Source organism: Podarcis bocagei (assembly GCF_964188305.1).
Source record: "Podarcis bocagei genome assembly, chromosome: W".
NCBI lineage: Eukaryota > Metazoa > Chordata > Lepidosauria > Squamata > Lacertidae > Podarcis > Podarcis bocagei.
In genome coordinates, this window is record NC_138131.1 from 2259804 (window position 1) to 2286501 (window position 26698).

General features: G+C 46.5%; 1 protein-coding gene across 7 annotated transcripts in view; it reads right to left on the reverse strand.

Moving 5' to 3' along the window:
* The window catches only part of LOC308577825 (zinc finger protein 711-like), an 85015-nt gene extending 73606 nt beyond the window's left edge, over positions 1-11409 (reverse strand). For 6 of the 7 annotated variants that reach the window (XM_081178212.1, XM_081178211.1, XM_081178209.1 and 3 more), the window contains exon 1: positions 11113-11409. The gene's annotated coding sequence lies outside the window, so the exon portion shown is untranslated. The remainder of the gene's footprint in view (positions 1-11112) is intronic. The other variant, XM_081178213.1, reaches the window with a different exon arrangement.
* Positions 11410-26698: the final 15289 nt, after the last annotated feature.

A 26698-nucleotide genomic window follows, 5' to 3' on the forward strand; every position in this document is an offset into this window, starting at 1 on the left:
TTGCAAAAGAAATAATACAGAACTGTGGGAAAACCTATTTTGAAGGACAAGACAAATATTTTCAAGTGGAAATTGATGCTGTTCCTCCCAAGAAGAGACAAATCTTGAACGAGAGTTACATTACTGTGTCTCGATCATGCCCAGAGGGATGGAAGGATACACTAACCTATTGCTCAGATATCCTTGTTTGAAGGCTGCTGGTCACTATGTTTCTTGAAGGAAGGGTGCAGGAGGCCCAGTGGTGACCTAACTATGGCTTACTGTGAAGGAAACTGCAAGGACTGGTACCACTGCTTTCGCATAGGCATTGATTCAAAAGATCTTCCAGAGGTTTTTGTGTGTCCAGACTGTCAATCCACTGTGGCCAAATAGATTTTGAAACTGCGAACTGTCATATTCCACAGGTTGGTATAATACAGCAAAATCCAAACATATAGTTTTCATCATCATGGCAGGGATGGTCCTTTTCCATAGAATTCTTATTTATGGAGGTAGTTTTTATATCCTGCTTTTCTCTACTTGAAGGAGTCTCAAAGTGGTTAAAAATCTCCTTTCCCTTCCACCCCCACAACAGACACCTTGTGAGGTAGGTGGGGCTGAGAGAGTTCAGAGAGAAGTGTGACTGGCCCAAGGTCACCCAGCAGCTGCATGTGGAGGAGCGGGGAAGCGAACCCAGCTCACCAGATTAGAGTCCACCGCTCTTAACTACTACACCACAGAAACATATCTCTTAAAACTCTGGAGCAAGCTGTTCAGTTCAGCCTCATAGTGATACTGATTTGCGGAGGGAAGGTTGGTGATGAGCAAGATCTGTTCCCATTTCCCAACACAGAGACCATAGAGCAGTTTCTTTTGGGGGCTGAACCTGCAGAGTGTTTCTGTTCAGAATTTCCGTGGCAGAAATTGGCTAAGTGCCTTTATAAACATTCAGCTTCTCAAATCGAACCCCATCATGAAACTTTCAGGTGTAGCTGTTGGAGGTGGAGGTCAGAGAAGGTGCTAGTCCTTACCTCCCTCCTCCCAGCCTATCATTGCCCAATGGGCTGAATTCCAGGGCTTTTGCATGTAAAGGGCAAGCTTGTTCTTTACTTGTTTAGACTCTTTAAACTTGGAAACAGATATTTGGCTCCATGACCAAAATGACCAAAAGGGTCAGCTTCTAGAAGACTGGAAAGATCATGATTGTACTTCCCCTACCCTCAGCCCTAACTCCGTTGAGTATTTTTTGTTATGAGACTGAGTGTTTGGGGCTGATGCTGTAGCATTCTTGTCTGGGGGCTTGATGGAAAAACAGAAAAGTGACCCTCACCTAACTCTCCAATGCCCTTCAACAAGAATGCTGTAGGAAATATTGCTAAGCCCAAAGGGAGGCAAGAATTTGCTTCAGCTCACCTTGTTAATGGCAGAGCAAAAGCTATGCGTGTGTCATTCTCAATCAGTCTACTTTCAGGACTGATTTTAGAACCCTCTTATATCAGGCCACATGGTCACTGGAGGTGGCCCCATCATGCAAACATGACTATCCACACAGGGACCATCTATTTTTGTTTTTTCCCCTGATACTGGATTTTAAGTTACAGTTACATCTTTTAAAACAGCTGTCAGTATATCACACTGTATTCCACTTGCCTTCCAAAGGAACACGTGGCTCTCCCCACATATCGGGTTAGGTTGAGACTGCTGATCCAAAGTAATCAGTAATTTTTACGGTAATTACAATCCTGCTTTCCCTTGTACCAGCTTACCTTGACTTCAGTAAGGCCTTTGAAAAGGTCCCCCATGATATTATTGCAAAACAACAAGTAAAATGTGGGCTAGACAAAGCTACTGTTAGGTGGATTTGTAATTGGTTGATGGGCTGAACCCAAAGAGTGCTCATCAGTGGCCCACCTTCATCCTGGAAAAAAATGACTACTGGGGTTCCACAAGGTTCTGTCCTAGGCCTGGTGCTATTCAATATTTTTATAAATGATTTGGATGATGGAATAGAGGGTGTGCTAATCAAATTTGCAAATGACTGCAAACTGGGAGGGGTTGCTAATACACCAGAGGACAGGGTCAGAATTCAAAATGACCCGAATAGCCTAGAGAGCTGGGCCAAAACCAACAATATGGAGTTCAAAAGGGAGAAATGTAAGGTACTGCACCTGGATAGAAAAAATGAAATGCACAGGTGGGGGACACTTGGCTTGACAACAGTACCTGTGAAAGGGATCTGGGAGTCTTAGTCGACCACAAGCTGAATATGAGTCAACAGTGTGATGTGGCAGCTAAGAATGCCAATGCAATTCTGGGCTACATCAATAGGAGTATAGTGTCTAGATCAAGTGAAGGAATGCTACCACACTATTCTGGTTGGTTGGTCAGACCACACCTGAAATACTGTGTCCAGTTGAAGAAGGATATTGTCAAGTTGGAGCATGTCCAGAGGAGGGTGACCAAAATGTAAAAGGTCTGGAATCCAAGCCCTATGAGGAGAGACTTAGGGAGCTGGATTTGTTTAATCTAGAGAAGAGAAGATTAAGGAGTGACATGATAGCCATGTTTAAATATTTGAAGGGATGTCATGTTGAAGAGGGAGCAAGCTTGTTTTCTGCTGTTCTAGAGACTAGGATGCAGAATAATGGATTCAAACTATAGGAAAAGAGATTCCACCTGGGCGTGGTAATCCAGTCAGGGAAAAAGGGAGGCATACTATGTTTAGGGCAGTGTTTCCCAAACGTTTTTGGGCAACGGCACACCTGTATACCGGAAAAAAATCTCGCGGCACACCACCATTAAAGCCCCGCCCCGTGACGTCAGCGCGCAGCGTCACGCCGGGAGGGACGCACAAAAGTGAAAGTTTTTTCCCTCCCCCTTGCCGGGGTGGGAGGAGGCAGCAGAGCGAGGGACTGAGGGACGGCGGCAGCTGAGGCGGCGGCGGCTGTTGTGGTGGTGGCGGCGATAGCGGGCGGAGGAGGGGGCGGCGGCGGGGCTTGAGGAGCCGTCGCCGGGAGTTGCTGCTGCTGCTGTTGCTGCTGCTGCCCGGACATGCCGGCCTCCTCCTCCTCCGCTGTCTCGCGCTCCTCCCTTTTGCGCGCGCTGCCCCGCCGCTCGGCACCACCACCGCGGAGCCGCCCCTGGCTCGACGCGGATCCTCGCCGCCGCCGCCTCTCGCCGCCCGACTCGCCCGCCTCCCTCCCACGGCACACCAGCCGATGTCTCACGGCACAGTAGTGTGCCGCGGAACACCGGTTGGGAAACACTGGTTTAGGGCACCGTTTCCAGCCCCTTCCCCTTTTCGGGGTGAGCATAGTGGATCCTAAAAAGGGCTGCTCAGTCATGGATACAGCTGCTGAGCTGCTCAACGGCCTCATTCCTTGAGTCAGAACGACTGACCGCCCATGTGTCGGTTCATGACTAGGGGCTTCACATTCCTGCCACAGTAGCCATTTAGTGATGGCCATGGGGGGAGGGTTTGGGGGGTTGGGTTTGGTTTTTGGAAGACGCCTGTGCATGAATTTGTTTTATGTGTGTAGATTAGTGCACGCTGACCAACGCACAGTCTTCGCAGTAGGGCTCTGTTCTGATGGCATGAGTAGTCACGACAAACTGGTGGATCCTATCTGCTGCAGCCTTCATCCGCCTTCAGAGCCATTGTAACACACTGCTTGTTATCACCCGCCTGTTCTGCCGTTGAGGACTTCTTGGATCATTCTTTGTCTAACTCCTTCCCTGTTATGTACTAAGCTTGGATCCTAGAACAATAGGCAAGTAGGATCCTAGAATGCAAGAACTGATTGGCTTGCAGGAAAAGACCATTCAGGCTCCAGGAGGGAAGCAGAATCAGCTAGTCAGACGGGACTCATTGTGTAAATAATGTATATAAAAGCCTGAGGTTTGGGGGGGGGAATTCAATCACTGTTTTACAAGCTGCAATAAAGAGCATGAAATCACTACAGGACTCTGAGCATATTTAATTTTCTTTGACCTTACCACCTTGGGTGACCCTGCTGGGAGTACGAGATTCCCAATGGCTTCACTCACAAGGGTCATAGGAATGTGCAAGCCCACTCACCATGACAAGTGAGAGAACTGAGATAGATTGCACCGAGCCCTGGTTCTCATTAGACAAAGCGTTCCACCAAAAAGGCTCTGGCTCTGGTTGAGGACAGCTGGATATGTTTTGGGCCAGGGACCACCAGTAGGTTGCTGTTAGATGAGCGTCACACTCATGGGGGGTGTATTGGAAGATAATTCCCACAGATAAGAAAGGTCACAGACTGTTTAGGGCTTTAAAGATTAGCACCAAAACATTGAACCTGATTCGATACTCCACCTGGAGCCAATCCAGCTGATGAACAACCAACTGAATGTGGGCTCCCCACAAAGTCCAAGTAAGAACTCATGCATCTGCATTTTAGACCATTTGGAGTTTCTGGAGCAGTCTCAAGGGTAGCCCTGCATATCTCTCTCTCTCACTCTCACTCTCACTCTCTCTCTCTCTATCACATTTATACCCTGCACTCCCCGGCTCAGGTGTACAGCAAGTTAAAGTAGTCTAGTCTGCAGGTGACTACTGCATGGATCACCATGGCTAGGTTGGAAAGGGACAGGTACGGTACCAATCTCCTAACCTGACATAGATTCAAAAATTCCACTTTGGCTACATTTGTGACCAATGCCTCCATAGAGACAGAAGCATCCAGGATCACACCGGGACTCCTGATAGCGGCTACAGGTGACTATTCCGCCCCATTAAGAGCTGGGAGCTGGCAAACCAAACTGAAATTATTCTGGCCCAGCCATTGGACGCCCATCTTTAATGGATAGAGATTCAGCCGACTCCGTTTCCTCCATCCCAGCACACCCACCTAAAAATTGGCCAATATATCCAGGGTAGCATCTGGCAGTAGATCCATGATGTTTGTGGTCAGATCTGTGGTTATGTACAAGATATTTGAATAAAGGGTGAATTTGGGGTTACCCAATGCAAAAAGTGTGATGATCCATGAAGATCCGTGCTTCAAAACCACGTTTTTGAGCCATGGAGTGGCCAGGAAGCTGTGGATCCGTGTTTTTTGTGGTGCAGGCTGTGCCCATGGCCATGATGTGTGATTTGACGGTGAGTTTGGGTTGGCCAATGGAAAATGCGTGAGGATCCATAAGGATCCATGCTTTGAAATCACGTTTTTGGGCCACTGTATGGCCAGGAACCCGTGGATCCGAGTTTTTTGTGGTGCAAGCTGTGTCCCATGGCATGAAGTGTGATTTGACAGTGATTTAGGGGTGGCCCAGTGCAAAAAGTGTGAGGATCCACAAGGATCCGTGCTTCAAAACTACATTTTTGGGCTACGGTGTCGCCAGGAAGCCATGGATCCGTGACTTTTGTGGTGCAGGTTGTGCCCCTGGCCATGATGTGTGATTTGATGGTGAGTTTGGGCTGATCTAGTGCAAAAAGCGTGAGAATCAATGAGGATCCATGGTTCAAAACCATGTTTTTGGTCCACGGTGTTGCCAGGAAGCCGTGGATCTCGGTTTTTGTGGTGCAGGCTGTGCCCCTGGCCATGATGTGTGATTTGACGGTGAATTTGGGCTGATCTAGTGCAAAAAGCATGAGGATCCATGAGGATCCATGGTTCAAAACCATGTTTTTGGGCCACGGTATGACCAGGAAGCCGTGGATCCGTGGTTTTTGTGGTGGATTCTGTGCCCCTGGCCATGATGCTTGATCTGATGGTGATTTGGGGCTGGTCTTGTGCAAAAATCAACAGGATCCTTGAGGATCCATGCTTCGGAACCACGTTTTTGGGCCACGGTAGGGCCAGGCAGGCGTGGATCCGAGTTTTTTGTGGTGTAGGCTGTGCCCCTTGGTATGATATGTGATTTGACAGTGGGTTTGGTTTGGCCCAATGCAAAAAGCATTAGGACCCATGAGGATCCGTGCTTCAAAACCATGTTTTTGGGCCACGGTATGGCCAGGAAGCCGTGGATCCTATTTTTTTGTGGTGCAAGTTGTATCCCTGGCCATGATGTGTGATTTGACGGTGAATTTGGGCTGATCTAGTGCAAAAAGCGTGAGGATCCATGAGGATCCGTGCTTCAAAACCACATTTTTGGGCCACAGTATGACCAGGAAGCCATGGATCCATGATTTTTGTGGTGCAGGCTGTGCCCCTGGACATGATGTGTGATTTAACGGTGTGTTTGGGTTGGCCCAATGCGAAAAGTGTGAGGATCCATGAGGATCCGTGCTTCAAAACCACGTTTTTGGGCCATGGAGTGACCAGGAAGCCGTGGATCCGAGTTTTCTGTGGTGCAGGCTGTGCCTCTGGACATGATGTGTGATTTGACAGTGAGTTTGGGTTGGCCCAATGCAAAAAGAGTGAGGATCCATGAGGATCCGTGCTTTAAAACCACATTTTTGGGCCATGGAGTGGCCAGGCAGGCGTGGATCTGAGTTTTTTGTGGTGCAGGCTGTGCCCCTGGGAATGATGTGTGATTTGACGGTGAGTTTGGGGTGGCCCAAAGCAAAAAGCGTGAGGATCCATGAGGATCCGTGCTTCAAAACCACGTTTTTGGGCCTTGGAGTGGCCAGGAAGCCGTGGATCCGAGTTTTTTGTGGTGCAGGCAGTGCCCCTGGACATGATGTGTGATTTGACAGTGAGTTTGGGTTGGCCCAATGCAAAAAGAGTGAGGATCCATGAGGATCCGTGCTTTAAAACCACGTTTTTGGGCCATGGAGTGGCCAGGCAGGCGTGGATCTGAGTTTTTTGTGGTGCAGGCTGTGCCCCTGGGAATGATGTGTGATTTGACGGTGAGTTTGGGGTGGCCCAAAGCAAAAAGCGTGAGGATCCATGAGGATCCGTGCTTCAAAACCACGTTTTTGGGCCATGGAGTGACCAGGAAGCCGTGGATCCGAGTTTTCTGTGGTGCAGGCTGTGCCTCTGGACATGATGTGTGATTTGACAGCGAGTTTGGGTTGGCCCAAAGCAAAAAGCGTGAGGATCCATGAGGATCCGTGCTTCAAAACCACGTTTTTGGGCCATGGAGTGACCAGGAAGCCGTGGATCCGAGTTTTTTGTGGTGCAGGCAGTGCCCCTGGACATGATGTGTGATTTGACGGTGAGTTTGGGGTGGCCCAATGCAAAAAGCGTGAGGATCCATGAGGATCCGTGCTTCGGAACCACGTTTTTGGGCCATGGAGTGACCAGGAAGCCGTGGATCCGAGTTTTTTGTGGTGCAGGCAGTGCCCCTGGACATGATGTGTGATTTGACAGCGAGTTTGGGTTGGCCCAAAGCAAAAAGCGTGAGGATCCATGAGGATCCGTGCTTCAAAACCACGTTTTTGGGCCATGGAGTGACCAGGAAGCCGTGGATCCGAGTTTTTTGTGGTGCAGGCAGTGCCCCTGGACATGATGTGTGATTTGACGGTGAGTTTGGGGTGGCCCAATGCAAAAAGCGTGAGGATCCATGAGGATCCGTGCTTCGGAACCACGTTTTTGGGCCATGGAGTGACCAGGAAGCCGTGGATCCGAGTTTTTTGTGGTGCAGGCAGTGCCCCTGGACATGATGTGTGATTTGACGGTGAGTTTGGGTTGGCCCAATGCGAAAAGTGTGAGGATCCATGAGGATCCGTGCTTCAAAACCACGTTTTTGGGCAGTGGTATGAACAGGAAGCTGTGGATCCTAGATTTCTTTGGTGCAAGTTGTATCCCTGGGAATGATGTGTGATTTGACAGTGAGTTTGGGCTGGCCCAATGCAAAAAGCGTGAGGATCCATGAGGATCCGTGCTTCAAAACCACGTTTTTGGGCCACAGTATGGCCAGGAAGCTGTGGATCCGTGATTTTTGTGGTGGATGCTGTGCCCCTGGCCATGAAGTTTGATCTGATGATGACTTTGGGCTGATCTTGTGCAAAAATCATGAAGATCCATGGGAATCCATGCTTCAAAACCACGTTTTTGGGCCATGGAGTGACCAGGAAGCCGTGGATCCGAGTTTTTTGTGGTGGATGTTGTGCCCCTGGCCATGATATGTGATTTGACAGGGAGTTTGGGTTGGCCCAATGCAAAAAGCGTGAGGATCCATGAGGATCCGTGCTTCGGAACCACGTTTTTGGGCCATGGAGTGGCCAGGAAGCCGTGGATCCGAGTTTTCTGTGGTGCAGGCTGTGCCTCTGGACATGATGTGTGATTTGACAGCGAGTTTGGGTTGGCCCAAAGCAAAAAGCGTGAGGATCCATGAGGATCCGTGCTTCAAAACCACGTTTTTGGGCCTTGGAGTGGCCAGGAAGCCGTGGATCCGAGTTTTTTGTGGTGCAGGCAGTGCCCCTGGACATGATGTGTGATTTGACAGTGAGTTTGGGTTGGCCCAAAGCAAAAAGCGTGAGGATCCATGAGGATCCGTGCTTTAAAACCACGTTTTTGGGCCATGGAGTGGCCAGGCAGGCGTGGATCCGAGTTTTTTGTGGTGCAGGCAGTGCCCCTGGACATGATGTGTGATTTGATGGTGAGTTTGGGGTGGCCCAATGCAAAAAGCGTGAGGATCCATGAGGATCCGTGCTTCGGAACCACGTTTTTGGGCCTTGGAGTGGCCAGGAAGCCGTGGATCCGAGTTTTCTGTGGTGCAGGCTCTGCCCCTGGACATGATGTGTGATTTGACGGTGAGTTTGGGTTGGCCCAATGCGAAAAGTGTGAGGATCCATGAGGATCCGTGCTTCAAAACCACGTTTTTGGGCAGTGGTATGAACAGGAAGCTGTGGATCCTAGATTTCTTTGGTGCAAGTTGTATCCCTGGACATGATGTGTGATTTGACAGTGAGTTTGGGCTGGCCCAATGCAAAAAGCGTGAGGATCCATGAGGATCCGTGCTTCAAAACCACGTTTTTGGGCCACGGTATGGTCAGGAAGCCGTGGATCTGTGATTTTTGTGGTGCAGGCTGTGCCCCTGGACATGATGTGTGATTTGATGGTGAGTTTGGGGTGGCCCGATGCAAAAAGCGTGAGGATCCATGAAGATCCGTTCTTGAAAACCACGTTTTTGGGCCACGGTTTCGCCAGGAAGTCGTGGATCTGTGATTTTTGTGTTGCATGCTGTGCCCATGGCCATGATGTTTGATCTGATGGTGACTTTGGGCTGATCTAGTGCAAAAATCATGAGGATTCATGAGGATCCGTGCTTCGGAACCACGTTTTTGGGCCAGGGCGTGGCCAGGCAGGTGTGGATCCGAGTTTTTTGTGGTGAAGGCTGTGCCCCTTACTATGATATGTGATTTGACGGTGAGTTTGGGTTGGCCCGATGCAGAAAGCGTGTGGATCCATGAAGATCTGTTCTTGAAAACCACGTTTTTGGGCCACGGTTTCGCCAGGAAGCCGTGGATCTGTGATTTTTGTGGTGGATGCTGTGCCCATGGCCATGATCTTTGATCTGATGGTGACTTTGGGCTGATCTAGTGGAAAAATCATGAGGATCCATGAGGATCCGTGTTTTTTAACCATGTTTTTGCGCCCCTGCGCCCCCCCCGAAACAGTGGATGCGTGATTTTTTTGATGCTTTCTACAGAGTAAGACATGGTCTACAATATCATGGTGGTTTTATTTAATTTGAATGAAAAAATCATATGAATTCATGAGGATCCGTGTAGATCCGCCTTTTACCTTTTTCCGTTCCAATTCTACTTACAGGGCCATTTTCAGAAAATAGTAATGGGAGGCTACTGTTCAGCACTATGGGTGTTGCTCTGTGGTGTCCCACAGGACTCCCATCTTGTCCCTCATGCTATGAAGCCTGTGGGAACTGTCATTAGGAGATTTGGAATGAAGTTTCATCAATATGCAGATGTCACCCAGCTCTATCTCTCTGTTCCACCTGCATCAGGAGAGGCAGTTGAGGTGGTGCTTAGAGGTGGTGGTGGTTTGCATGTGGGCCAATAAACAAAAGTTGAATTTTGAAAATACAGGTTGTATGTGCCCCAAGTCCTCATGAAGTAGGTTGTAGTCTATATTATTAAAGTTTATGCAGTAGATGCATTTAATCTTAAAGAAGCTGAAAGACTAAGCCTGGGGTTTTTTGGTAAACATGTGCAAGTAAAGGCAGCAAACCACTGCAAACTTAAAAGCACATGGGCAAGTCCCAACAAAACTTAAATGTAAACACACAGAAGGGGTCAGACTGTTTCTGGCTGGAAAGAGCTCTCCCAAACCAAGTCGTGGGGCTCAAAACGTAAATTCTTTTTTCCAAAGGCTTCCAAGGTGGCGGCTACTCAATAAAGGGGATGGCGAACCTTGCGCTTGAATGAGGCGGAGACCCGCATGCCTATACACACACACATAATGCTCCTCTTTCCCTCGCTTCCAATCAGCGCCCGTGACGGGCAAACAATAAAGCGGCTCTTTAGAGCGCGGGAAGGGTAAAAGGGGGTGGGGTTGTACCCATCCTTCCCAGAGCTAGTATTGCACGGCCGAGGAAGGCAAAGAGCCAGCGATGCCTCGCGCGGGATCTGAGATAAGACATGACGACGAAGGCTCCCATCAGCTGTGGGCTGTCGGGGGAAAGAGGAAGGAGTTTTCAGCCGACAACTCCCCTGACAGCCGCACCGCCGGCGCTTCCTTCTTCCCCTGCACCCTTTCCGTTTTGTCTTTAACATCCCACAGTACTATAAGGCGCAGAAGCGAGGTTTGTCTGGCGCTACAACCACTGGCTATTAGAAGACTTCGGGGGGAGGTGTGTGTTTTCTAAAAGTTGGATAAGGCAGAGGAAGAAAAAGGCCTCTGTAAGCTGTGCTTCTCTGTTATCTCTGCCGCTGATTCTGATAGCCGCCATTTTGTTTGCCGCCATTTTCTGGCCGCCTCTCGGGGACAGCTACAGTGCTGGGTCGAACCGCGCGGCGGAGTAGAAGCCGAACGCACACTCGCGCCCCTCTGGTTGTAAAGCCCGAGCGGGTTTACATGTGAAGCGGGGAGTAAATTTTAAAAAGTGGTGTGCTACGTGAGTGTTGGTAGGCGTTGGGGCCTGTTCTGGGGCCTAAGCAGCCTGGCACCTCTCCCACACATCCGCCCTTTAAAAAACAATTAATTAAAATTTTCAACAATCCCCTTTCCGCGATTGAGCACCCCCACACCCACTCCTCACCTTCGCTTGGCGTGCTCCTGCTCGAGCTGGAGGAGTGGAGAAAAGAGGACTTGACTGCCGCTTTCCGGGGTTCGCCAGGTCCGAGGCCTGCACTAATCACAGGCTAAGCTTAGGAAATTGCAGGTGAGCGAGAGAGCGAGCGGCCTGCTCACTCGCAAACCCACACGCACATCCCCCCCGCCCTTTATCCCTTCTTCTCCCCCTCCCCCCAATAGTCTAGCGACCAGTCTTTGCTAAAACAAACGTCACAAAGGAGCGGGCATCAACCTCTTGTGCGCGCCGTTCTTCTTTCACTTGCCCCGCCCCCTTCCCGACAGTGTTCTGAGCACGCGTAGCAAAGTTAATTAAGTTAGCTGTGCCCATGCCTTCGTGCCATTAGTGGGGAGAGAAAGGGAGCTGTAGCAGAAAAGCAAGCTGAAGGCTCCTTCATTTACTGCAGTGGAGGAAAATGGGAGAGGAAGGAGACCGACAACCAAATGCATTGAGTGCTTGATTTTGCGTTTCATTTTATCACGCCATTGTCAGTTCGAAGGTAGGAAGGCAGAATCTGCTCTTGACAAAACTCCAGAAGCATGAAGAAGATGGGTGGTTTTTGTTTCATTTTTTAGGGAAATAAAATGAATTTTAGTTTTGAACCCTTTATTAAAAATGAGAAGTTAACAGGTATTGTTACCAGAAAAGTGTATTACCAGAAAATGGGGGGGGGGGCCTTTAACAGCCCAACTCCCCTTTTATGGGACTCAGAGCATAACTGAGTCAAAGTATCCACAAACATTTTAAAGTTAGATGTGTGAATACTTAATATAAGTTGTACTAGCAGGGACTTGGGTTCAATAATTGTGTTCCAATATTGGAACTGAGGACATTCAGATGTTTTCCACGTAATCCATAGTTCAATGTTTACGTCACTGATGGTGGAATCTGTTTCACGTGCTTTGTGGAATGCTTGTACCTGTAGACAGTGTAATGCAGTTAAAGTAACTTGATGAGCATATCAATATCTTTTCACATATGACAATGTGAGGCAGGATTCTGCAACACCAGAACTGACAATACCAGTTATTTCCAATTGTTGTTACTAATTCAGTTAATCCACTGCAAGTTAACCACTTCCAAAGTAAGTTAATGACCATCATTTCACTATGAAGGCCACACTTCATGAATATAATGTGATCCTCACTACATTTGTCAGGAAACTTCCACTGCAGTTCCTTTCCAATTGCATATACAGGCATTTGATTTCCATTTAATTTAGCTGTTGCCATTATTATGATATCCATAACATGACGTACCATTGCTGGTGTTGCAATTTTGTCATTTAAAAGTGGAAGCAATGCTGCATTACATTTTAGTTTCCCTATACCAGGTTCATTTTTTGCATGAAAAGCAGCAAAGAATACTCAAGGTACTTCCTCCATTCTTTGTGTGTCTTGAATATGCATTCTCTCCAGGACAGAGTTTAGCCAAGGATATAAAACTTCCTTGGGGTGAAGGCAGGATTGTGATCAATGTAGCATGGATTAACAGTTGGCAAACGTAGGTCCCTTGTCACTTTACCAGTTGCAGGAAAAGTAGTGTAAGATTTGGGGAGGCAGTTGACTATTTTCTGGCTCCTCTGCTGGATATGAATGCTGTCGTCAGCATCCTCCATATCTACTTCATGTTGAGGATGCTGAATAATTGTAACACTTGAACCATGGAAAGAGGTTACGGCAATAGATGATTGATCAATATCTATTGTTGATGTTACAAAGATATTGAGACACTGTTTGAGCAGGCACACACCATTTTTCATGTATTGTTTACCAGTACATTTCAGGCATAGGCAAACTCAGCCCGCCAGATGTTTTGAGACTACAATCCCCATCATCCCTAGCTAACAGGACCAGTGGTCAGAGATGATGGGAATTGTAGTCTCAAAATATCTGGAGGGTCGAGTTTGCCTATGCCTGGTACATTTGTTACTGTGGCTGATACTTCTTGCACTCGAGTATATGTAACACTCAGGCCCTGATGAGACAGTTTATAATTTTCTTCTTCTTAGTGACAGCCTGAATCATGAGACCTATATACAGTGGGAGGGCATACTGATGTATGTTTTGGTTAGGAGACTTAGTTTGGTCAGAATCGGGTATACAATTCCACATTTAACACTAAGTACACTACTTCCAGTACAGGAGCCACTATAGTCTCTAGAAGGCCATGAAAATTTGTTCCCCGGGCTTTTTAGACTTGTCTACCAATGTGCTATCTGAACCAAAGTGGTGCATTGTTGCCTAATGTGATTTTTTTCCCCAGCTCTCCCACTCAACTTATTTTATGTGCATCCTGTGAACATGTGGTGGGACACAGGGTGGCACAAAACAGATGTATGGAGGCATGGTTATTGAAAAACAGTCCTTGTCTCTGCCCTAAAGCACTCAAATTCTACTTCATATCCTCCCTAAGTGGTGTAACTTTATGCATGTGGGGGGATGTCCTGGTGTGTGCATGTGTTCATGAAGAGGTCTTCATACTGCAGGTTTCTAAAAATAGTTTTTTTAGAGAAGTAGAGCATCTGGATAACATTACACAATGGCATTATGCAGAAGTTAGCTGAGAGGAATAGATGAATTCCCTCTTTCAAAACTTTGGTTTTCCTTATCAATTGTTATTGGCATCTGTAATGGGAATTGGGGTTGCTTGTGCGTAAACTGCAAACTGCTCCAAGCTAGTCGTATAGCTAAAACTTTCCCTGGTTTGACAGCCCTTGAAACGCGACTGTCTTAGTCACTGGCAGAATCCGTGAGTGGGCGTCTCCTAAATTTCTTCCAACATAGAAATTCTTTGACGCCCAGTCTCCTCCTAGATTCTCTGCGCGGAAGCCTTCTGCGCAGCGTGGGCATGCCAAGCGGAGGTCCAGTGCTCTCTCCGCTGATTTCACTGGAAGAGTCTCGGAGCCTCCTCTCCGCAGTACTCTCCACCTTTCCTTCCTCCCTGGTGTCCCCTGGATTTCCTTCCCCAGAGGAAGCTCTCTCTCTCTAATTGCTAGTTCCCTCCCCTGCATCATTGGAGCGTCTTACCTCTCCTCTCGCCTCTGATGGCAGTTCCCTGACATCCACCTCCCTCCCAGGGCCCTCCCCCTTCCGTTCCTCGGACGGTGACGCGGGAAACCCCGGGAAGGAGCTATCCCCTTCCTCAGAAGATTCAAACACCACTCCCCATCTGTTGCTATCTCTTTCCGCTGCCCAATCTCCCCAGTCGGATTCCTCTCCCTCGGCTTCCCCTCCTTCCTCCTCTTCTGAGGCTGGCCACCCCTCAAACTCTTCTTCATCCTCCGTGGTGCCAAATTGCTCTCCCCAGAACCTTCCCAGGGGTTTGGGCTTCCTTGGGAACCTGCTATGAAACTCCTCCTGCAGATACTCACCCCTGATCTCTTCCGCAGGAACCCAAGCGTTTTCCGACTCTGGTTCCCCTTCCCAGGCCACCAAATATTCCACCCTTCTCCTTCTCCACCTTGAATCAAGAATTTCCGCTGCGTGACCACTGAGTTCCCTTTCCTCCACCCGTGGATGCCTGGGGATTTCTCTTTCTCCCCCCTGAAATTCCCACCCTTCCCGGTACAGTGAGAGCAAGGACCTGTGGAACACCGGGTGTAGCTTCATGTTGGTGGGCAATTTTAGTCTAAAGGTCACCGGATTTACCTGTTGGGTTACTTCAAAGGGTCCCAGTCGTCTCGGCTGTAATTTCTTACACCCCCCTTTGAACGGTAACCCTTGGGTTGACAACCACACCTGATCTCCAGCCCTTATAGTCTCCCCTTCTCTTCGGTGCTTGTCTGCCTGCCTCTTGTATACTTCCTTAGCCCTCTCCAGGTTAACCTTAAGTTGTTGGTGTAAAGCTTCCATTTCTTCCACAAATTGTTCGGCCGCCGGCACACTCCACCTCTGTCGGACAAAACCCTCAAGGGGGCGCCATGCAACCTGAAAACGTGATCTATAAACAGCCTAGCTGTCTCCTTTGCTGTCACTGCATGCGAGCAAGCAATAAAATGGCACATTTTGGTCATCAAGTCCACTACCACCATGACTGCTGTTTTCCCCCTGGACTTGGGTAAATCGGTCATAAAATCTATGGATACCACCTCCCATGGCCTTTCCGGGGTGGGTAAGGGCTCCAGTAACCCCGCGGGTGCTGCCCTCTCCCCATTAGCCCTCTGGCAGCGCTCGCACCCCCTTACGTATTCTCTCACATCTTCCCTCACTCTTGGCCACCAGAACTGCCTGGTGACAAGCAACATGGTTTTGTGTTGACCAAAATGTCCCGCCGTGGGGTTATCATGTAGTTGTTTGAGTACTCTTCTCCTCAAGTCCCCTTCTGGTATGTACAATGCTCCCTTATAGTACAGTGCCCCCTCCTTTTCCTCAAAACCCCCGATTTTCTTCTTAGTCTCGTATCTCCTTGATTTTAGTTTGTGCGTACTCGTCATTCCTCGTCAACCCGGTTAGTTCTTGTCTCCCTATCAACACTCCCCCACACACCCATCAGTCCTTGGGTATCACATGTCGTGCTTCTGGCGCTCCCTCTCCTTCCCAGTACTCTGGTTTACGGGAGAGGGCGTCTGCCCTGACGTTTTCTTTTCCGGGCACATACTGAATTTCAAAGAAGAACTTGGAAAACTCCTGTGCCCATCGCACCTGTCTTTGGTTGAGAACTCGTGCAGTCCTCCAATATTCCAGGTTTTTATGGTCCGTGCACACCTGGATCTTGTGCTGCGCGCCTATCAGAAAATGTCTCCAACGTCGAAAGGCTTCATGAATTGCAAGTAATTCACGGTCATACACCGTGTAGTTCTGTTCTGACTTGTTCAGCTTCCTTGAAAAAAAGGCACATGGCTTCCACTCTGATCGATTTCCTGGCTGGAGCAGCACAGCTCCCACCGCTCTGTCTGACGCGTCTGTTTCCACCCTCATAGGCTTCTGCAGATCCACGTGTAAGAGTTGCTCCTCCAAAGCGAACGCCCTCTTTAGCTTTTCAAAAGACTCCTGAGCCGCTCCTGTCCATTCAAACTTCTTCTTGCTGCTGAGACAATCAGTTATGGGTGCCGTTAAGTGGGCGAAGTTCTTGATGAACTTTCTATAGAAGTTTCCAAACCCCAGGAACCTCTGCACGTCCTTCCGGGTCTTGGGAGCCTTCCATTCTAGTACCACCTGCACCTTGCCTGGGTCCATTGCCAAGCCTTTGTCCGACAACCTGTAACCCAGGAACTCCACCTCTCGGGCGTGGAATTGGCATTTCTCCAGTTTGACCCACAGCTGGTCTCCTGCAGCCTTTTCAGCACTTCCCTGACATCCTTAACATGCTGCTCCTCACTCTCCGAGTAGATTAGCACGTCGTCTAGGAAAGCCACGCAATTCTTGTACAGCAGGGACCCCAGCACGTGGTGCATGAAAGCTTGAAAGCAGGCCGAACCGGATTGTAATCCGAAGGGCATAACGAGGTACTCAAAGGCCCCCAGAGGGGTAAACACCGTGGTTTTCCATTCGTCCCCCTCTCTCATCCTTATCAGATTGTACGCCCCCCGAAGGTCCAGCTTGGTAAAGACCTTCCCCTTCCCTACCCTGGCCAAAATGTCATCAATTCTGGGCATAGGGAAGGTCACTGGTTCGGATACCCAGTTCAACCCCCTATAATCTACGACCAATCTCGGCTCCTTGGAGTCTCTTTTGTCCACAAAAAACACTGGACTGCCCCCCACCACCTTTGATTCTCGTATGAAACCCCTCTTCAGGTTTTTGTCAATGAACTTCTGCAACTCCTGCATCTCCCTGTCCGACATGGTGTACAGCTTGCCCACTGGTAACAGCCCCTGGGAGTAGGTTGATCTGACAGTCAAAGACCCTGTGAGGGGGCAGTCTGTCCGCCTCTTTCTCACTGAAGACTTCTTCCAGGTCTGCATACTGGGGTGGTACTCTCCCCTTTTCTCCCGCCACCATCCCTGCCACCCTGGCTACTGCCATCCTCGGGGTTTCCCCTTCGTGGCAGTGCTCTACGCAGTGAGCTGACCCAAAGGTGACTGTCCGCTGGTGCCACCCCACTACTGGATTGTGCAGTGCCAGCCAGCTCATTCCCAGTATGATTGGTGGCCCTGCTAATGTGGCAACGTGAAAGGCAATTATCTCAGTGTGTCTGGAGATCCTCATTTTCATGGGAGGGGTCTGGTGGGTCACTTCCCCCCCCCCAAGAGTTCTCTCCCATCAATGGTTGTTACTTGCAGGGGGTGTTTGAGAGGCACCACATGGAGCTGGTGTTCTAGTGCAAAATCCCTGCTAAAGAAGTTGCAAGAGCTGCCAGAATCCAGCAATGCCTTCACCTTAATAGGGTGTCCGTTGGGGAGTTCTAACACCACCTCTATGGCTATGGCTGCCCGGGGGGGTCTGGTTTGGGCACCTTCACTGGTTGCCCGCCTGGCTGCTGTGCCCGCTCTCCTGCAGCCAAGCCTTGCCGTTTCCCTGCTCCTGCTCTCCCCCAGCGGCCCCCACCATTCCTTGCCATGCCTTTCTCTGAGGGCAGACTCTGGCAAAATGTCCCGGCTGTAGGCAGAGAAAACACTTCCTGATCGTTTCCCCCTCTTTCTAGCGAACCTCGCCGGAGTTTGAAACCCCGTGCGCGCTCCTCCAATTCCATTGGTTGCACGGGCGGTGCAGGTGGCTCAGGCACGTCTGGAATGCGATTGTCATGCCAACGCTCTGCTCTCCCTTCCTGCCTTTCCAGAGTGCGCGCCTCTTGGCGTACTCCCACAGCAAGCGCCATTTTAGTCAGCTGGTCCATCGATTGCGGGCGGGGCGAGCGGGAAAGTTCATCTTTTACCCAAGAGGATAAGCCTTCCTCAAATAGCATTTGCACTGGTTCTGAACCCAGTTCCCACCCGAGTTTGTGGATTAGCATTGCAAATCGTGACCAGTACTCTCTCACTGATTGGTTCCCTTGTTTGCACCCCATCAGCTCCTTGCGCGTCACGCTTTGCTCCACATCACTTGAGAACATATGGTCCATGGCGCTAAAAAATTTCCTTAAGTCCTTTAAGGCGGTATTCTCCGATGCCATTAAGGGCCTAATCCATTCTCTGGCCCCGCCTTCCAGATGCCCTATCACAAAAGCGACCCTCCCCCCATCGTCTACAAAGTCCTCATACTGCAGGTCCAGCGCATATTGCACTTCTGTCTTAAATGCATTATAGTCTCTGGGGTTGCCTGAAAACTTCTGCACTAGTCCTGGTACCTTCCTTGTGATGGGGGTGGGCTTCCCCTGGGCATCCTGAGTCCGCCTTTCATCCAGCCGCGCCGCTAGTATAGCCAGTTGCTGCTCCAACTCTCTGTTTCTCTCTTCGAGCGTTGGTTCCCTCCTGGTCCCCTCTCCGGCGCCTGCTCCTTCAGCTTGACTCATGATGCTGCTTCTGCTGCTCTCCGCACAAGCAACAAGGGACTCACGGATTGCTGTAATGGGAATTGGGGTTGCTTGTGCGTAAACTGCAAACTGCTCCAAGCTAGTCGTATAGCTAAAACCAGTGTGGTGTAGTGGTTAAGAGCGGTAGTCACGTAATCTGGGTAACCGGGTTCGCGTCTCCGCTCCTCCACATGCAGCTGCTGGGTGACCTTGGGCCAGTCACACTTCTTTGAAGTCTCTCAGCCCCACTCACCTCACAGAGTGTTTGTTGTGGGGGAGGAAGGGAAAGGAGATTATTAGCCGCTTTGAGACTCCTGAAGGGGAGTGAAAGGCGGGATATCAAATCCAAACTCCTCTTCTTCTTCTTCTTCTTCTTCTGGTTTGACAGCCCTTGAAACGCGACTGTCTTAGTCACTGGCAGAATCCGTGAGTGGGCGTCTCCTAAATTTCTTCCAACATAGAAATTCTTTGACGCCCAGTCTCCTCCTAGATTCTCTGCGCGGAAGCCTTCTGCGCAGCGTGGGCATGCCAAGCGGAGGTCCAGTGCTCTCTCCGCTGATTTCACTGGAAGAGTCTCGGAGCCTCCTCTCCGCAGTACTCTCCACCTTTCCTTCCTCCCTGGTGTCCCCTGGATTTCCTTCCCCAGAGGAAGCTCTCTCTCTCTCTCCTTGCTAGTTTCCTCCCCTGCATCATTGGAGCGTCTTACCTCTCCTCTCGCCTCTGATGGCAGTTCCCCGACAGCATCTTTCTTTTCCATTTCTTAATCTGAAGGTTTATACTTTACACTCAGCAGGGAGGAGTATCCTTCTTATTTTCAGCTTTTCTTGGTTCCCTAGATTGCAGATTCAGCCTTCCGCATCCTAACTCCTCAGCATTCACCTTTTTATGAATCCCTGTGAAGGGCTTTCATTTGCTTTCATTTATCATAAGCAACTTCCCATTTGGCATAGGTGTTGACATATCTTGAGAGAAGTGTATTCACCTTGGCATTTCTGTAGGAGTTTTACATTGGCTGTGGTCTTTCACTTAAGGGATATGTCATTAGCTTGCTCTCCAAAGGGGATACAAAAGGCTAATTTGTACCTTGGGCACATTGTCTAATTTACAGGGGAAATCCAACTGGAATTTTATGTGGCCCCATGGTTTTCAAATCTTGAAACCCAATCCATTTTAAAAAATACTAAAATTGGTCCATATTAGTGATTTTGATTATATAGGGCACACACACATAGTGACATATGGGCATGCACCATTTTCCTGCTCAATCAAAGCATACTGTCTCACACGGTTTCTGAACCTTCTTCTGGGTAAAAGGGACAGGGAGAGATTGGTACAAGTACAGTGACAGGTGAAAACAAAGAAATAATATGATTACCAAGGAACCTGTTTAAACCTTTGGAAGGGTTGAAGAGTATGTGGAACTCAGCCCTCATGTTGACGTAAAACACTTGGGTGCAAATCAGAGTATCCCCTTAAGTTTCTATGTCAGCTAGTTGCTCTCAGATGGAGAGCCAAAGATACACACAGAGGTATTCACTAGGCCTGGGCGATACATCGATATATTGCCCAGGACCAGTATTAGGAGCAGACCATGATGTCGGTTTCACTCAGCAGCATATCGCTGGTGAAACCACCACCACTTCTGAGTGGAAGCTGATGGAAGGTACTCCGGGCCACTGAGGCCACCCAAGCCTTGAGCAACAGCAAAGGATCCAGGAGTACCCCCAAGCTATGAACCTGCTCCTTCAGATGAAGTGTAACCCCATCAAAAGCAGGAGATCTCCCACTCATCTGGTCTAGGGAACCACCCACTAACAGTGCCTCAGACTTATCTGGAGTTAATGATAAATAATGAAATTACAGAGGGATTTGATATCGAGAGAAGGGTTAGACAGGGATGCCCCCTGTCACCACTGTTATTCATTACGGCGCTGGAAACTCTTCTAGGAGCATTAAAAAAAGACAAGGAAATTAGAGGGATAAATGTAGGAAACCACTGCTACAAAGTTAAAGCATTTGCGGATGATGTGATTATAACGATGGAAGCACCATTAGAAAGTATTCAAAGAACCCAAGAAAAAATGAAGGAATTCGGCAAGGTTTCGGGTTTTAAGCTGAATAAAGAAAAGTCAAAACTATTGGCAAAGAATATGGGAGAGAAAGACAGAGAAGAGTTAGAGAAAACAACAGGGTTAAAAATAGAAGGTAAAGTGAAGTATTTCAGCCTTTGGATAACAAATAAAAATATGAACTTATTTAAAGACAACTATATCAAAAAATGGAAAGAAATCAAAGAAATCTTAGGAAAATGGAATAAATTAAAATTATCGCTATGAGAGAAAGTATCAATGATTAAAATGATGATACTCCCAAAAATTCTGTTCCTCTTCCAGACCGCACCTATAATAATAGGGACTAAATATCTGAAAGACTGCCGAAAAGACCTTGCCAATTTTATTTGGCAAGGGGAAAAAGCTAGAATTAAATCTGAAATTATGATGGGGTCTAAAGAAATAGGAGGCTTTGCAGTTCCAGATTTAAAAAGATATTATGAAGCTGCATTTTGGAGCTGTTTGAAAGAGTGGATGTTACATAAAAATATGGAGATTTTGGAATTAGAAGGTTGGGATAGAATTTATGGCTATCTAATGTATGGGAAAATACAGGTACAAAAAAGATTTACGAATCATTTAGTGCAAAAGGCTCTATTTGAAGTTTGGGAGCGAACAAAGCAGAAAATCATAGAAAAAACTCTGTGGTGGACCTCCCCAGTAGAGGCAACCTCGACACTCAAGAATAATGCAAGAAAACTGTGGCCAGCCTACAAAGAGTTAGTGGAAGAAATGAATGGAAAACCAAAATTAAAAGTTTATGAGGAATTAAAAAAGATGGGAATAAATTGGTTGGAATATTTTCAATTGAAAGCGACTTTTGAAAAAGATACAAAAAGCAGAGGGTTTGAAAATAAAATACAGTGGTACCTCGGGTTACATACACTTCAGGTTACATACGCTTCAGGTTACAGACTCCGCTAACCCAGAAGTATTACCTCGGGTTAAGAACTTTGCTTCAGGATGAGAACAGAAATCATGCAGCGGCTACACAGCAGCAGCAGGAGGTCCCATTAGCTAAAGTAGTGCTTCAGGTTAAGAACAGACCTCCAGAACGAATTAAGTTCTTAACCTGAGGTACCACTGTATCAAAGTTAGATAAAGAAGTCTTACAGAGTAAACAAAATATACTTACAAAAATGTATAAATTATTAAATAATGTACAAACAGATCAAGAAATCAAAAGTAATACTATGTTAAGGTGGAAACAAGATTTAGGTTATGAAATTGAATACAAAGATTGGGTTAAATTTTGGGGGGAAAATATAAATTTTATGGCTTCTTATCAATTGAAAGAAAATTTCATGAAGATGCTGTTGGGATACTGCCAGGGAGACATAGGCCATCATGCCTCCACGTCGTCTCCCATGGAAACAGTATCAGTCAATTAGCAACACGAGCCTCAGAAATAGCTGTCCACATTCCAGGACTCGTGCACGCCCTTTTTGCAGAGTTTCCACAATGAAAGATTCACCCAGGAGAGCATATTCTACAGATTTATTCAACGTTGGTCAGAACAAAGGAAAAACATGACTGCCTGCCTCCGTGTCGAGGCAACAGACTGAAAACAAAAGCTATATACAAAACAGAAACTTCCTGTGAGCAGGAAGTACGCAGGCTTGTGACACACAACAGGCTACTCCCTTTTTAAGGTGGAACGGAAATATCCTAACATCCTCCCCCTTTCCGTGTAACCTGTAGAACCTGTGGTTCAACCCTATTGCAACCTCTGTACATAAACCTTAAGTTGTTCTCTGTTAACAACCTTAGACAACAGATCAGCAGGAATTTCATTTCCTGGCATGTAGGACACCTGAATGAGTCCTTTCTGAATACACTCTCTTGCACGATGTAGCTTAATCTGCAAGTACTTGGTTCTTTGCTTGCAACTCTCTGAGTTCAACAAAGCCAAACAGGATCTATTGTCTTGGTACACTTGTACAGGACATTTCACAGAAACTCTGATGTCCTGAAACAGTTGCATCAACCATTCACAATCCATGAGTGAAAATGAAAGAGCATTGAGTTCTGCTTTTTTCATTTATAAAAATTTTTTATTGCGTTTCTTTCCATAGGTTAACAGATTAATTTACATAGCAACATGCAAGAAACATTTTTTTTTATATTTGAAGAAGAATAAAAAAAAAGAAAACAGAAGTTAGATATCAACAGTTCACTTTCTTTTGGACCTCCTCACATCCTCTCAACATTGCATTCATTATTCTAGCCAGTTCAGCAATTTGTTATCTTGTTTCACATCTTATTGTACCTTTAAATTTATTATGTTACCAATTTCGGAAATTTGTAATTTGGTTTCAACACTTTTAATAAACATAATATTTTGTTTCTAATTTATCTCGTTTTTTCATCATTACTTACTTTATCATTTACTTAGATAAATTGCAGAAGCATAACATTTCTTAATCGTGCACAATCTTAACATTCAAACAACTTATGGTATTTTTGCAAATAGTCCTTAAATTTTTTCCAGTCCTCCTCTATTGTTTCTTCGCTCAGATCTCGGATTCTGCCAGTCATTTCTGCCAACTCCATGTAGTCCATCAACTGCGTCTGCCAGTCCTCCAGCGTGGGTAAATCTGGTGTCTTCCAGAACTTTGCAATAAGGATCCTTGCTGCTGTGGTTGCATACATAAACAAGGTTCTATCCTTCTTTGGCACCTTCCGGTCTACCATGCCCAGGAGAAAGGCCTCTGGTTTCTTGGAAAAGGTATATTTAAATACCTTTTTCAGCTCATTGTGTATCATTTCCCAGAAGGCCTTTACTTTCGGGCAGGTCCACCAGAGGTGAAAGAATGTCCCTTCTGCCTCCTTACATTTCCAACACTTATTATCAGAAAGATGATATATTTTAGCCAACTTGACTGGGGTCATGTACCACCGGTATACCATTTTCATAATGTTCTCTTTCAAGGCACTACATGCCGTGAATTTCATACCGGTGTTCCATAACCTTTCCCAGTCCTCAGACATAATGTTGTGTCCTACATCCTGTGCCCATTTTATCATAGCAGATTTAACTGTCTCATCCTGTGTGTTCCATTTAAGCAGCAAGTCATACATCCTCGAAAGTACCTTGGTCTTTGGTTCTAGTAACTCCGTCTCCAGTTTCGATTTCTCCATCTGGAAACCCACTTTTTTATCCATTTTAAATACCTCTTGAATTTGAGCATAATGTAACCAATCTCGCACCTTACTTTTTAGTTTGTCCTGGCTTTGGAGCTTCCAGTTGTCTCCAACTCTTTCAATTAATTCCCAATATTTTGGCCAATAGGCCTCCATATTGGGCCTTTTTTTAGAAATCTTGGCTTCCACTGGTGATAACCACCTCGGGGTCTTACTTTCTAATAAGTCCTTATACTTCATCCAGACGGCAAAAATTGATTTTCTGACAATATGGTTTTTGAACAGTTTGTGAACCTTCGCCTTGTCATACCACAAGTATGCATGCCAACCATAAACGTTGTCAAACCCTTCCAGATCTAGGACATCGGTGTTTTCCAACAGAAACCAATCCTTCAGCCAGCAGAAGGCTGCAGCCTCGTAGTACAACCTTAAATCCGGCAGGGCAAACCCCCCTCTTTCTTTTGAGTCAGTTAGTATTTTGAATTTTATTCGGGGCTTTTTGCCCTGCCAGACAAACTTAGAGATGTCCTTCTGCCATTTTCCAAAACATTCCATTCTGTCCACGACCTGAAGGGTTTGAAATAGGAATAACATTTTTGGCAAAACACACATCTTTATAGCTGCGATTCGGCCTGACAAGGTAAGTTTCAATCTTGACCAAATATCCAAGTCTTTTTTAATTTCCAACCAACATTTTTCATAATTATCTTTAAATAGGTTTAAGTTTTTGGTGGACAAGGATACCCCCAGGTATTTCACTTTTTTAACCACACTTAGCTCTGTCTCTTTCTGGTACCCATCTATCTCTGTAGGTGTCAAATTTTTGACCAAAACCTTAGTTTTTTGTTTGTTTAGCTTGAATCCCGCCACCCGACCAAACTCCAAGATAAGTTCAAGAACTCTTTTTGTGCTAGATTCTGGCTCCTGTACTGTCAAGACTAAGTCATCTGCAAAGGCTTTCAGTTTGTATTGTTTTGCTCCGACCACTATACCCTGCACCAACTGGTCCTCCCTGATCATATTCAGCAATACCTCCAGAACAGAAATAAATAACAGAGGTGATAGAGGGCACCCCTGTCGTGTCCCTTTTTCAATTTGGAGTTCCTCCGATACCACATTGTTCACTATCAGTTTGGCTTTTTGCTCTGAATAGATTGCTTCTAAACCATTTTCAAACCCCCGTCCCACTCCCATCCCTTTCAGGTTTTTCTTCATAAACATCCAAGAAATGTTGTCAAATGCTTTCTCCGCATCAATAAAGATTAAAGCTGCCCTTGTGTTTCTAATTCGCAACAGCTCCAATATATCAATAATGTTCCTAGTGTTATCAGACATGTGTCTACCAGGGAGAAAGCCGGCTTGGTCCTTGTGAATTACTTCATTTAGTACATTTTTAAGTCTATTCGCTAAAATGTCTGCAAATATTTTGTAATCCACATTCAGGAGTGAGATGGGACGGTAGTTCTTAAGCTGGGTCTTTTCCTTTTCTGATTTGGGTATCAATGTGATGAATGCTTCTTTCCACGTTTCCGGTGCCCTTCTCCCCTCCATAATCTGGTTACAGACCTCCAACAACGGTTGTATCAAACAATCCTTCAAAGTCTTATAATATTTGGAGGTGAGTCCATCCGGGCCTGGCGATTTGCCAAGTTGCATATTTTGGATGGCACCTTCAATTTCCTGTTGAGTTATTTTGCTGTTGAGAATTGATCTTTTGTCTTGACTTATTTTGGATAGTCCATTTGTCCTCAAAAATTGGTCTATTTCTGATTCTTTCTGAGGCCCCTGTGCATAAAGCTCTTTGAAATATCTGTGGAAGCACTTTCTTATTTCTTCTGGTTTCTGAACTATTTTTCCTTGAATCTCCAAGTTTGTGACCGTATTTAACTTTTGTCTTTTTTTCAACTGCCAAGCTAACAACTTTCCACATTTATTTGCTGATTCAAACGATCTCTGCTTCATTTGTTTAATTTTCCATTCAATCTCTTGATTGATCAATTTCGAATATTGAGCTTGATGGAATTTGATCTCTCTTAGCACCTCTTTTGACTTTGGTTTGGTTCTCAGCTTTTTCTCTCCTTCACTTATTTTCTCTAGAATTTTTTCCTTTTTTCCATTCCAAAATTTTCTCTTTATTGTATTCTGTTGTATCAGAAACCCTCTCATTACAGCTTTACTTGCGTCCCAGATTGTTCTTTTCTCCACCGTAGTGTTCAAATTTATTTCAAAATAGTCCTTTAGCGTTTTTTGGGCCTTCTTAACAATCTCTTGATCTCTTAACAAGGTGTCATTCATTCTCCATCTGAAGGATCCAGTTGGGATAAGTCTCAATTCCAATTTCAAGGCGTTATGGTCGGAGCAGGTTTTTGGGCAGATTTCCACTTTTCTTGTTTTCGGTGCCAGCCCTCTAGATATCCAAATTTGGTCAATTCGTGTCCATGACAGATGGGCCTCAGAAAAGAAGGTTCCTTCTTTACCCAAGGGGTTCCTTGTCCTCCAGATGTCAATCAAGTCCATATTGTCTGTCATTTCAAAAAAGGTTTTAGGAAGTCTGCCGTCTGTTGTTAAGTTTTGATTTTGGGATTTGTCCATATTTGTTGACACCACCCCATTCATATCTCCCATCACAATAATGTTAGAATAATCCAGATAGTCCATCATTGTCTCATGCAGCTTCTTGTAGAATTCTGATTTTCCATCATTTGGCGCATAAATTCCTAATATCAAAATCTTCTCCCCTTGTGTTTGAATTTCAATTGCAAGAATTCTTCCATGATCATCTTTAAATAGAAATTTTGGTGACAGGTTCTCCTTTGCATAAATTACAACGCCTCTTTTTTTGACTTTGTCTGATGAAATAAATTCTTGGCCAAGTCTTTTGTTGATTAATACTTTCCTGTGGAGCC